Genomic DNA, 14,417 nt, shown 5'->3' with positions numbered 1-14,417 from the left:
CACTCATTCATATATCTTTATGTACATATTCTTTATCCCTTTACACTTGTGTGTGTATAAGGTAGTAGTTGTGGAATTGTTAGGTTAGATTACTTGTTGGTTATTACTGCATTGTCGGAACTAGAAGCACAAGCATTTCGCTACACTCGCATTAACATCTGCTAACCATGTGTATGTGACTAATACAATTTGATTTGATTTGATTTGATTTGCACAGATACACACAGTCTTTCCTCAAGTTTGAGGTCTGTTATTATCTTCCCAATTCTGTGGAAATGAGGCCATCATTGTGTCAATATTCAATATGCCATATTTCTTCTTCTTGTTCTGCTAAAGTGTTTCTTATCAAGCCATTATCAAGATTGTAATTATCTTGAATTTACTGTTGTTATATTTGTTTCTAAACTTGCTTCTTATGTCTTTTGTTCATTCAATAGTGTACTGTAATGTGTGCATTGTGTCTATCTGCATCATTCACAATTGTATTGTTTCAGTAGTTATCAATWTCCCAAGTTATCACAATTACTGCATTACTCATTATTACTCATTATTTGAACTAATAATAAGACATTTTGACACTTACATTTCCTTGGTGGATTATGGTAAATGTGAGTGAAATTAATTGACACAATAAGATATTCAGTCTTATCCTTCACCCAAAATAAATCCAAGAGGCTTTCATTCTGCAGCAAACTATGATATTCAATTGCAAAGTTTAAGTCTACTTTCATGTCTGGTATCTAATGGCATCAATTAATCAGAAGGAAAGCGTGAATAAAAAACATACATTTTGAAGTATGTGATAATAATTACCCCCCCTTGAAAGGCTTCAATGTTTTCGCTGAAGTAGATTAATATGATTCAGCTTATTGGAGGGGAACAGACGCATTTTTGCTTTAATCACATTTTTATGAGGAAGCTAATTTTGATGCTTGAGGCCTACTCCAATAACTAACATCAATTGGGTTCCTTGAATCAAGAGAAGGCAATGTAATATACAGTGCCCGCTGTAATTATTGTGACAGAGAAGCATTTGTTCTTATTTTGGCTCTATACTCCAAAAGTTTGTATTTGAAATCAAACAATGACTATGAGGTTTAAGTGCATACTGTCAGCTTTAATTTGAGGGTATTTTCATTCATATCGGGCGAACTGTTTAGAAATTACAGCACTCTTTGTACATAGCCCCCCATTTTAGAGCAACAAAAGCATTGGGACAAATTCACTTACAATATATGTGTATTAAAGTAGTCAAAAGTTTAGTATTTGGTCCCATATTCCTAGCACGCAATGATTACATCAAGCTTAAGACTCTACAAACTTGTTGAATGCATTTACTGTTTGTTTTGGTTGTGTTTCCGATCATTTTGTTCCCAATAGAAATGTATGGTAAATCATGTATTGTGTCATTTTGGAGTCCCTTTTATTGTAAATACGAATAGAATATGTTTCTAAACACTTTACATTCATGTGGATGCTACCATGGTTACGGATAGTCCTGAATGAATCGTGAATAATGATGAGTGAGAAAGTTACAGATGCACAAATATCAAACCCCCAAGACATGCTAACCTCTCACCATTACAATAACAGGGGAGGTTAGCATTTCTGGGGATATGATAATTGTGCGTCTGTAACTTCCTCACTCATCATTATTCATGATTCATTCAGGACTATCCATAATCATGGTACACTCCACATTAATGTAGAAGTGTTTAGAAACAATAAAAATATCCTCAAATTAAAGCTGGCTGTCTTCACTTTAACCTCATTTCATTGTATAATTTCAAATCCAAAGTGCTGGAGTACACAGCTCAAAGAATAAAAAATCCTTCACTGTCCCAATAATAACTGTATTTCCCTTATAAGGATGTGTATCTCAAATATATTATCTATAAAGGTCAATATTGATTAGGATTGCCTTGGATAAAGATAAAGAAAAAATAAAATAGCCTCTAAAGCTCGAGTTATAGAGCTGAGCCCTGTCTCAGAGCGTTATGTAACATTAAAAAGACATGACGAGAGAGCACCTGATCAATGTTAGTGGTACAAGGCAGTACTTTTTACAGACTTGGAAGTCAGCCAACACAGCCATTTATAATTGTATTACCCCACTCTATTTATTAGCCTAGCAGATGCCCTTACTCAGGGTGACCTATCTAGCTCCATTTCATACAGAGGACTCCCTCCTTCACTTGGTCACTGATCAGGTGGACTGACAGTATCCACTGGACAGGAGCATTCCATGCTGAACATAGAGGTTACCAAAGGGGAGACTTTACAAAGGAATAGGATTTGTACCAACCTTCCCACCTGAATTGATTCTCATCCCCACAGTGTTAGTTTGCGTGACACAGAAGTGTTATATGACAGAGACAACTAGCACACTCTCACCATGAAATTAGTCTCAAATCCACTCCTTCAACTCCCTTGACCAGGGCCAAACAGAAACCCTTACCTCTACCTCTCTGAGTGTCAGGGCCACACAATTCACAGGCTCTCTGAGAGAATCCTCATGATCCTCACAGTCAAGGAAAAGAGTCAAGAAGTGAGATAAAGATTGTTGTTTGGCTTTTCTCCCTGGATAGTTCAGAAACTAACTGAGAAACTCTATCTGCCTTTCCATGTTAGGTCAAAGGTCAAAGGAAAAGTAAACCTACAGTGAGCCTGTCTCAGCAGGGGCACTGTATTGTATCCTTTCTGCAGGTAAAGGAGAAATCAAGACCAGTGCATGTTTCTCAGAGATCCACATTTGGCAGCCACTGGCAAAATAACATGAGATGAACTTTTGGATCCATCTCTCACTACAACCCTGAGCAGAGTTACTGTGATACAACGGCTAAAAAGGTCAACTATTCCAACATAGCAGCCAATTACTACAGTCCTTGATAATCAGTATGTTTCCTCTCCTCAGTTCTACATGTGAAAAGATTTGGCATGGGCCCTCAGATCCTCAAAAAGGGGGCCGAACTCCCTGCAGCCCAGGACCTCTATACCAGGTGGTCAGAGGAAGGTCCTAAAAATGGTAAAAGACTCAAACCAAGTCAAAAACTGTTCTCTCTGCTACCGCACGTCAAACGGTACCGATGCACCAAGTCTGGAACCAACAGGACCCTGAACAGCTTCTACCCCCAAGACATAAGACTCCTAAATAGGTAGTTAAATTGTTAACCAAATAGCTACCCGGACTATCTGCATTGACCCTGTGTGTACTAACTTTTTGGACTTTGGACTCACATACGCTGCTGCTACTGTTTACTATTCGTCACTTTATTCCTAGCTACATGTATATGTACATATCTACCTCAATTACCTCGTACCCCTGCACATTGACTCAGTACTGGTACCCCTTGTATATAGCCAAGTTAACATTACTCATTGTGTATCTAAGGATCGGACCCTTTTTTTCCATTTTCGCCTAAAATGACAGACCCAAATCGAACTGCCTGTAGCTCAGGACCTGAAGCAAGGATATGCATATTCTTGATACCATTTGAAAGGAAACACTTTGAAGTTTGTGGAAATGTGAAATTAATGTCGGAGAATATAAAACATTAGATCTGTAAAAAAATATATATATACAAAGAAAAAAACATGCGTTTTAGTTTTCCTTATCTTTGAAATGCAAGAGAAAGGCCACAATGTATTATTCCAGCTTAGGCGCAATTTAGATTTTGGCAACTAGATGGCAGCAGTGTATGTGCAAAGTGTTAGACTGATCCTATGAACCATTGCATTTCTGTTCAAAATGTTGTATCAAGTCTGCCCAAATGTGCCTAATCGGTTTATTAATACATTTTCTGTGCACTCTCCTCAAACAATAGTATTTTATTATTTCACTGTAATGCTACTGTAAATTGGACAGTGCAGTTAGATTAACAAAAATGTAAGCTTTCTGCCCATATCAGATATGTCTATGTCCTGGGAAATGTTCTTGTTACTTACAACCTCATGCTAATCACAATAGTGCACGTTAGCTCAACCGTCCCATGGGGGGGGGTACCAATCCCATAGAGGTTATTAATACTTTTATTATTACATGTTTTACTTTTCTATTATTTCTCTATTTTCTTTCACTCTGCATTGTTGGGAAGGGCCCGTAAGTAAGCATTTCACTGTTTGTCCACACCTGTTGTTTACAAAGCATGTGACAAATGAAATTGTATTTGATTTTGTTTTGTGGCCTGTTTTTACAGTAGGCATTAACGCTGAGGAGCAGGAAGTGACTGTCTCTGACTCCACCATGCAGGCGAAGCTGAAGCTGCCCCGCCCACCTTAAGATCTTTTTTTTTCAGCTATTTATTTCCTGTGTTTGAGGGGTGCAAAATCCACTTGTCACTTAAATCTCGCTGGATTGATTGCTTTCATTTTACTGCTGCGACTCTGTCGTATATTCTTGCTTGTGTCATTCATTTCTTCCGTTAACGTTACAACTGTGAAAATGTTTGTAATGACCTGTCAGATACACCATGGTAATGGCTGAAATGGGCTCAGTGGAATACATTGACTTTCCGTTGGATCTGTAAGAAGCTTCATCAGGGATTTAACGCATCTTCTCGACACTTACATAACAAGAAAGAGAAGAAAGACAACCTTTTTGTGGAATTGAAAAAAGTAAAAATGTTATACAATTTTATACTTACACAGTAATTATGACAACTTCCAGAGGATGTCCTCCACCCTATCAGAGCTCTTTCAGCATGAACTGACATGTTGTGCACCCAATCAAAGGATCAGAGATTTAATCTAGTACTGAAAGCATAAGCTACAACTAGCTAGCACTGCAGTGCATAAATGTGGCGAATAGTTGACTCAAAGAGAGACAAAGACAATAGTTTAACAGTTTTGAACAAATGTACAGTATTTCTTAAAAATGAAGGAATAGCAAGAGAGAGAGAGAGAGAGAGAGAGAGCGAGATGGTTATATTTCATTGCATTTTTTTGGCTTTCACTTACTTAGCCAGTGAATGCAGCTAGCTAGTTTAGCCTACTCAAACACCAGACTCAAACAGAGAGGGATGCTATGTTATCTAGCTGGCTAAGGCAATCCAACACTGGAACTCTTCCAAGTCAAGGTAAGCTTTGCTGTACACTGTACTGCATGATTATAGCGGGTTTACTAACGCATTACTTCTAGTAACTATTTGTAGACTATGATGTTAGCTAATATGGTGACAACAATGTAGGCTGTGTGTAGCGGTTAGCAGTTATAGTATGAAGGTTTGGTTTAGAATGTTTCTTTTTGCCTGGTCTCAGACAGCTGTCCACAAGTGAAGGGAAAAGGTGAGAGAAGGAGAGTGTGTAGATGCGAGACGGAATTATACAAAGAGCAAAGTGATCATGCTGTTTGTATGTGGCTGCTATGAAAGTTAACTGTTTGCGGGTGATCAGGGGTGTATTCATTCCACCGATTCTGTTGAAAAACGTTTCTTAAACGGAAGCAAATGGAACGAAGCGGGGATAAACATATCTGAATTTGTCCAATCTCGCCTGCAACTGTTTGGACTAATGATTCCACCCTAGATCAGCTAGATGCAGGCAAGAGTGTGCAATGCGGTATTGAATGTGTCTGTCACCTTGATTACTCAAAACAATTTCTTGACCTGTGCACCTACGTTGTAAACTTTAATTTGTAGGCTAGGTTGTAGCAACCTCATGATGGGTATAGGGAAAATTTGAGTATCATGTACAATAGAAGCCAAAACCTATTGATGTTTACATTGAGCTAGGTGATGGGATATGAATGACAGTCAACCAATATGCTGTAATAGAAATAAGACCATGCTCATAAAAAAAAAAAAAATCGTCCTCCTAATCTTAAACGACACTGACCGCCACTGTAGTGCAGGGAGGCCTAGACAGAGCAAGTTTTGATGGTTTCAGCCCTGTTCCACCCTATTATGTTAATCTATTCATATACGCAAATAACCCCAGTTCATTACTGTTATATTTATTAGAATTGTTTTTAAGGGGCCTCCAGTGGCGCAGCAGTCTAAGGCACTGCATCGCAGTGCTTGAGGCGTCACTACAGATCCGGGTTCGATCCCGGGCTGTGTCGCAGCCGGCCGTGACCAGGAGACCCATGAGGCAACGCACAGTTGGCCAAGTGTCGTCCGGGCTAGGGGAGGGTTTGGCCGGCTGGGATGTCCTTGTCCCATCGCGCTCTAGCGACTCGTGTGGCGGGCCAGGTGCATGCATGCTGACACAGTTGCCAGTTGTACAGTGTTTCCTCTGACACATTGGTGCGGCTGGCTTCTGGGTTAAGCAAGCAGTGTGTCAAGAAGCAGTGCAGCTTGGGAGGGTCGTGTTTCAGACGACACATGGCTCTCAATCTTCGCCTCTCCCGAGTCCGTACGGGAGTTGCAGCGATGGGACAAGACTGTAACTACCAATTGGATATCACTAAAAAGTACAAAATATCATCATTTTAAACCTTTTAACAATTTTGATGACCGTTGCTACAGTGACAAGATGGCACCAACCGACACGGTCACCCTGTTTCTAGCACCTAGCCACCTTTGCAGTATTTATCTTTTTTTATATATTTTCTAACATTACTTGCTCAGAACTTTTCTAGTATTATTTCCCACAACCAAAAAAAAACGTTTGCACATTAGATCGGCGGTCACTCACCAGAAATTCAACCAGAAATTTAACTTCCCTGACCTGGATCCTTTGTTTGGACTACAGGGAGGATGTGAGAGCTCTAAAATTTTTACTTTGCCCATCTTGTCTTTGGTGTCATTAACAATCCTTGGTTCCTGTCTGTGCCCTGTGTAGATTTATGCGGGGGGGGGGGGGGTGTCATGACCTCCTTCTATAGACTATTTGGTAGAACGGCCAGAATATGTTAAGATAGGAGATGGTGCCAGACACATGCCGGAACCAACCCTATGAACTATGCCTATGTAACATCTCTGTAAACTACGTTGTATAGGCATAGTTGGGACTGCCCCAGTAGAGCTCCTGACAGACTATGGTGCATCAAGTTTGTTGGAACCTCTCCAGCGTGCTGATAATAAACAATGATTCATTTAAGATTGTCTTCGAGTGTCCCTGGATAAGAATTTCCACAACAGAGCCCTGGCGGAGTGGTGTGAGGTAAATAACCTCTGTCAACAAAACGAAGGAGCTGATCATGGACTACAGGAAACAGCAGAGAGTGCACACCCCCATCCACATCGACAGGGTTGCAATTGAGAGGGTCAAAAGATTCAAGTTCCTCTGCGGGCACATCACTGAGGACTTGAAATGGTCCCTCCACACCGACACCGTTGTGAAGAAGAAACAACAGCGCCTCTTCAACCTCACGAGAGAAATTTGGCTTGGCCCGTAAGACCCTCACAAACTTCTACAGATGCACCATCAAGAGCTGTCAGGCTGTATCACCACCTGGTACGGCAACCCCACCGCCAGCAACTGCAGGGCTCTCCAGAGGGTGGTGCGGTCAGCCTAACGCATCACCAGGGGCACACTGCCTGCCCTCCAGGACATCTACAGTACCCGGTGTCACAGGAAGCCCAAGAATATCATCAAAGACCTCAGCCACCCGAGCCCCGGCCTGTTCACCCTGCTACCATCTCGCTGACAGAGACAGTACAAGTGCATCAAAGCCGGGACAGAGAGACTGAGAAACAGCTTCTATCTCCAGGGCATCAGACTGTTGAACAGTCATCACTAGCTGGCCTCCGGCTAGTACCCTGCCCTGCATCTTAAACACTGTCACTAGTCGGGTACAGCCCGGGACACTACCCTGCACATTAGAGAGACTGAGACTGCTGCCCTATGTACTGTACACCGAGTATACCAAACATTAAGAACACCTTCCTAATATTAATTTGCACCCCTCCCCCTCCCTTTTTGCCCTCAGAACAGCCTCAATTCGCCGGGGCATGGGACTCTACAAGGTGTCAAAAGTGTTCCACAGGGATGTTGGCCCATGTTGACTCCAATGCTTCCCACAGTTGTGTCAAGTTGGCTGGTTGTCCTTTGGGTGGTGGACCATTCTTGTTACACACAGGAAACTGTTGAGCGTGAAAAACCCAACAGAGTTGCATTTCTTGACACAAACCGGTGTGCCTGGCACCTACTACCATACACCGTTCAAAGACACTTAAACCTTTTGTCTTGCCCATTCAGGCTCTGAATGGCACACATACACAATCCATGTCTCAATTGTCTCAAGGCTTAAAAATCCTTCTTCAACCTGTCTCCTCCCCTTCACCTACACTGATTGAAGTGGATTTAACAAATGACATCAGTAAGGGCACATAGCTTTCACCTGGTCAGTCTATGTCATGGAAAGAGCTTCATGTTTTGTATACTCAGTGTCTATAGAGTCATTGAACACTGGTCACTTTAATAATGTTTACATAATGTTTATTGCTAGCGAGATCCTATATTTATATTCCGGACTCTGACATTTCTCGTTGTAATATTTCTTATTTTCTTACTTTTTTGTGAGGGGGGATTATTTTTGTTTTAGTATTGTACTGTTAGACACTTACTGCACTACTGGAACTAAAAACATAAGCATTTTCGCTGCACCTGCTTTAACATCTGCTAATCTGTGTAAGCAACAAATAAACTTTGATTTGAAATCTCTGTTACAGCCTCCATGGCAGGTGGCACTGGTAGAGCTCTAGGTGCTGTTCCCATGTGGGATGAGGAGTTATTCATCCCAGACACTGACCTTCACATCCTCCCATTCAGCAAAGTGTCACATCCCATCAGGCCATATCCACTCCAATTCTTACTATCAAGCTATCTGCAAAGCCATGCTCCCCCTCTATAACTGTACCACTGCACACACTCAATTAGCTATTACTCTCTGTGTCCATGTCTGTGTGTGTTTGTCGTCGTCGTCGTCCCCCCCATTCATTTTAAGTGTTTGTCCTGAAAATCAGTTGTTTCAACAATATTTTATATGCATGTATATAACGACATGTCTCATGTTTTATGTACAAGTAGTGGGGTCCAAAATTATTGACACCCTTGATAAAGAAAATTCTATTATTTTATACTAATACTGTACAAAGTAATACTTTTTTTCTCAAAAAGGTGTTTTCAATACCTGTTTTCAATACCTTTCAATACTTCACATTGCAAGGATAACGGCACTGAACCTATTTCTAAAATGTTTTCTGAGACACACTGAGAGGGATCTTAGACCATTCCTCCATACTGAATGCTTCCACTGGTCCTGGGGCCCTTGTTAAGGTCAACGGCATCATGAACTTTACCCAGTACTAGGATTTTTTTTTGCCAAAAACCTGGTTGCCTTTGCCAGAAGGCTGAAACTTGGCCGCAAGTGGATCTTCCAGCAAGACAATAACCCCAAGCACACATCACAATCCACAAAGTAATGGTTAATTGGCCATAAAATCAACATTTTGCAATGGCCATCTCAGTCTTCGGACTTGAAACCCATTGAAAGCCTGTGGTTTGAATTGAAGAGGGCAGTCCATAAACACAGACGAAGGATATCAAGGATCTGGAAAGATTCTGTATGGAGTAACTGTCTGAGATCCCTCCCAATGTGTTCTCTAATCTCATAAAACATTTTAGAAAAAGTATCAGTGCCATTATCCTCACAAGATGAGGTATTGAAAGGTACTGAAAACAGCGGTGTCAATCATTTGGATGCCTATCTTTTTGAGAAAAAAAGTATTACTTGTTAAACAAAATCTCTTTCTCTGAGCAATTGTATTAGTATAAAATCATTTCCCAATTATTTTTTAGCATACAATATAGCTCAGTATTTGAATTATTTTACATAGTCATTTTTTCTCATCTTCATCAAGGGTGTCAATAATTTCGGACCCGACTGTATTTTTGTATAGGCATTTGAATTTTACTGAATTCAGTTCTATTTCCTTTTATTCAAATTGCAATTCTGATTCCTGTTTATTACTTAAATTCAAATTCAAGAATTGAATTGGAATTTGAGGCATTCTCAATACAATTCTTGATTGAGCCCAACCCTGACACACACACAGAGACAGACATGCACCCGTCAAACACGTGAATCCTTCAACAAGGTCAGAGCAGAAGTTAAAAGACCTGACTTGCGATGTCAGCGGAAACTGTCTTTTGGCTAACACTATTTACTGTTTCTATTAGATTAGTTCAGAGATTCCAGACCTAACTCAGCACAACTCAGGACCACCCTGTATGGATGCAGACTGTTAATGGCTCACCGCATGGGCTTCAGAAATAGGCAACCCCTGTTGTGATGCGCTGCATTCCAAAATAATGACCGTGGAGATTCATCAGCCAAGCCTGACCATGCACTTCCTGATGACCTCACAACTGCACTATCATCAGTCATCTGTATCTGAGCTCTTCTTTCTAAGCAAAGATGATTCAACTTTGTTTCAACACAAAGAGATTGCTTAGTTTATGAGTGCCTGTACTGTATGTGAACTTAATATAAAGTAAGGTACACTCCCCTACTTACGTATTTGGACAGCTAATTTTAATTTTAATTTATTTTTTATTTCACCTTTACTTAACCAGGTAGGCCAGTTCAGAACAAGTTCTCAATTACAACTGCGTCCTGGCCAAGATAGAGTAAAGCAGTGCGACATAAAACAACAACACAGAGTTACACATGGGATAAACAAAAGTACAGTCAATAACACAATAGAAAAGTCTATATACAGTGTGTGCAAATGGAGCAAGGAGGTAAGGCAATAAATAGGCCATAGTTGCGAAGTAATTGCAATTTAGCAAATTAACACTGGAGTGATAGGTGTGCAGAAGATGATGTGTAAGTAGAAATACTGGTGTGCAAAAGAGCAAAAAAAAGTTAATAAAAACAATGAGGATGAGGTAGGTAGTTGGATGGGCTATTTACAGATGGCTGTGTACAGCTAGAGCGATCGGTAAGCTGCTCAGATAGCTGATGCTTAAAGTTAGTGAGGGAGATATAAATCGCCAACTTCAGCAATTTTTGCAATTTGTTCCAATCATTGGCAGCAGAGAACTGTAAGGAAAGGCGGCCAAAGGAGCTTCCCACTGCACTGAGGCTAGGTAACACAGTCACCACCGATAAATCCATGATAATCTAAAATTTCAATAAGCATTTCTCTACGGCTGGCCATGCCTTCCTCCTGGCTACTCCAACCCCGGCCAACAGCTCCGCCCCCACTGCAGCTACTCGCACGAGCCTCCCCAGCTTCTCCTTCACCCAAATCCAGATAGCAGATGTTCTGAAAGAGCTGCAAAACCTGGACCCGTACCAATCAGCTGGGCTAGACAATCTGGACCCTCTCTTCCTAAAACTATCCGCCGCCATTGTTGCAACCCCTATTACCAGCCTATTCAACCTCTCTTTCGTATTGTCCGAGATCCCTAAAGATTGGAAAGCTGCCGCGGTCATCCCCCTCTTCAAAGGGGGTGACACTCTAGACCCAAACTGCTATAGACCTATATCTATCCTGCCCTGCCTCTCTATAGTCTTCGAAAGCCAAGTTAATAAACAGATCACTGATCATTTGGAATCCCACCGTACCTTCTCCGCTGTGCAATCCGGTTTCCGAGCCGGTCACGGGTGCACCTCAGCCACGCTCAAGGTACTAAACGATATCATAACGGACATCGATAAAAGACAGTACTGTGCAGCCGTCTTCATCGACCTGGCCAAGGCTTTCGACTCTGTCAATCACCGTATTCTTATTGGCAGACTCAATAGCCTTGGTTTCTCAAATGACTGCCTCGCCTGGTTCACCAACTACTTTGCAGACAGAGTTCAGTGTGTCAAATCGGAGGGCCTGTTGTCCGGACCTCTGGCAGTCTCTATGGGGTACCACAGGGTTCAATTCTCGGGCCGACTCTTTTCTCTGTATATATCAATGATGTCGCTCTTGCTGCGGGTGATTCCCTGATCCACCTCTACGCAGACGACACCATTCTGTATACTTCTGGCCCTTCCTTGGACACTGTGCTAACTAACCTCCAAACAAGCTTCAATGCCATACAACACTCCTTTCGTGGCCTCCAACTGCCTTTAAATGCTAGTAAAACCAAATGCATGCTTTTCAACCGTTCGCTGCCCGCACCAGCCCACCCGACTAGCATCACCACCCTGGACGGTTCTGACCTAGAATATGTGGACAACTATAAATACCTAGGTGTCTGGCTAGACTGTAAACTCTCCTTCCAGACTCATATTAAACATCTCCAATCCAAAATCAAATCTAGAATCGGCTTTCTATTTCACAACAAAGCCTCCTTCACTCACGCCCCGCCAAACTTACCCTAGTAAAACTGACTATCCTACCGATCCTCGACTTCGGCGATGTCATCTACAAAGTAGCTTCCAATCCTCTACTCAGCAAACTGGATGCAGTCTATCACAGTGCCATCTGTTTTGTTACCAAATCACCTACCACTGCGACCTGTATGCTCTCGTCGGCTGGCCCTCGCTACATATTCGTTGCCAGACCCACTGGCTCCAGGTCATCTATAAGTCTATGCTAGGTAAAGCTCTGCCTTATCTCAGCTCACTGGTCACGATAACAACACCCACCCGTAGCACACGTTCCAGCAGTATCATCCCCAAAGCCAACACCTAATTTGGCCGCCTTTCCTTCCAGTTCTTTGCTGCAAGTGACTGGAACGAATTGCAAAAATCGCTGAAGCTGGAGACTTATATTTCCCTCACCAACTTTAAACATCAGCTATCTGAGCAGCTAACCGATCGCTGCAGCTGTACATAGTCCATCTGTAAATAGCCCATCCAATCTACTTACCTCATCACGATACTGTTTTTATTTACTTTTCTGCTCTTTTGCACATCAGTATCTCTACTTGCACATCATCATCTGCCCATTTATCACTCCAGTGTTAATCTGCTAAATAGTAATTATTCGCTACTATGGCCTATTTATTGCCTTACCTCCTCATGCCTTTTGCACACACTGTATATAGACTTTCTTTTTTTCTACTGTGTTATTGACTTGTTTATTGTGTTATTGGCTTGTTTATTGTTTATTCCATGTTATTCCATGTGTAACTCTCTGTTGTTGTCTGTGTCACACTGCTTTGCTTTATCTTGGCCAGGTCGCAGTTGTAAATGAGAACTTGTTCTCAACTGGCCTACCTGGTTAAATAAAGGTGAAATAAAACTAATTTAATAACATAAAAGGTGGTGTTGGCTTTGGGGATGACCAGTGAGATATACCTGCTGGAGCGCATGCTATGGGTGGGTGTTGTATGGTGACCAGTGAGCTGAGATAAGGCAGAGCTTAACCTTTACCGACAGTGATGCAACATTTTTAAATGTGTCTCTATACTCCAGGATTTTGGGTTTGAGATCAAATATTTCATATGAAGTGACTTTTATTTGAGGGTATTGTCATGCAAATCTAATTTCCCTTTTAGAAATGAAAGCACTTTATATATCTAGTGCCCCCATTTGAAGATGACAATTATTTGTACATATTTCTCTTATAGTGTACCAAAGTAGTCAAAAGTTTAGTATTTGGTTCCAAATTCATCATTCAGTTCGCTAAGCGCTAGGCACAATGACTACATCAAGCTTGTGACTCAACAAACTCATTGGATGCATTTGCATTTTGTTTTGGTTGGGTTTAAGTTTTGTTTTGCCCAATAGGAACTGAATGATGACTGGAGTAATTGTCTTTCTAAGTGAGTAATAAGATATTTCAGAACACTTCTGAATCAATCCTGATAATTCCATGATTAAGCAAAATCATGAATGAATCATGAATAACAATGAATGTTACAAAGGCTACAAGAAAGCCCGCTAACCTTTTTGGAAGGGTATGAAATGTGTCACTCTGCAACTTTCTCACTCATCATCAATCACAATTCATGAATGGTTATTCATAATCACGGTAGCATCCACATTCATGTAGAAGTGTTCACAAATATTCTTACTGACAATACAACTGATTCCAAAATGACACGACACATTATTCACCATTCACTTCCTATTGGACAAAACATAATCCAAATCAACCTAAACAAGCTGCAAATGCATCCAATAAGTTTGAGTCACATCTTGATGTAGTCATTGTGTGCTAGGAATATGGGACCAAATACTAAACTTTTGTCTACTTTAATACACTATAAGTGAAATGTTTTCAAATACTTCTGACATCTTCAAATGGGGGGACTAGATATATAAAGTGTTTTCTTCTAAATGGTAAAACTATTTGATCTCAAATCCTAAATGTTGGAGGAAAGAGACAAATGAAACATTTTTGCATCGCTGTACAAATACTGTACATACGTAAGGGAGTGTTTGTGTCTGTTTCAAACAGCTATGCTGGGTAGACTTGTTGACTTAGGGTTTGTTGGCATCTAAAGCCCGTTTTTGAGAGTTACCTTGGCTATTGAGAGAGGATAAATGACAGGATATCCCGTACTTAATGAAAGGCCCAACCAGC

This window comes from Salvelinus sp. IW2-2015, linkage group LG23, assembly GCF_002910315.2.
Source record: "Salvelinus sp. IW2-2015 linkage group LG23, ASM291031v2, whole genome shotgun sequence".
In the NCBI taxonomy this organism is placed as follows: Eukaryota; Metazoa; Chordata; class Actinopteri; order Salmoniformes; family Salmonidae; genus Salvelinus; species Salvelinus sp. IW2-2015.
The sequence above is the reverse complement of the archived record's forward strand: the minus strand, read 5'-3'. Positions refer to the sequence as shown.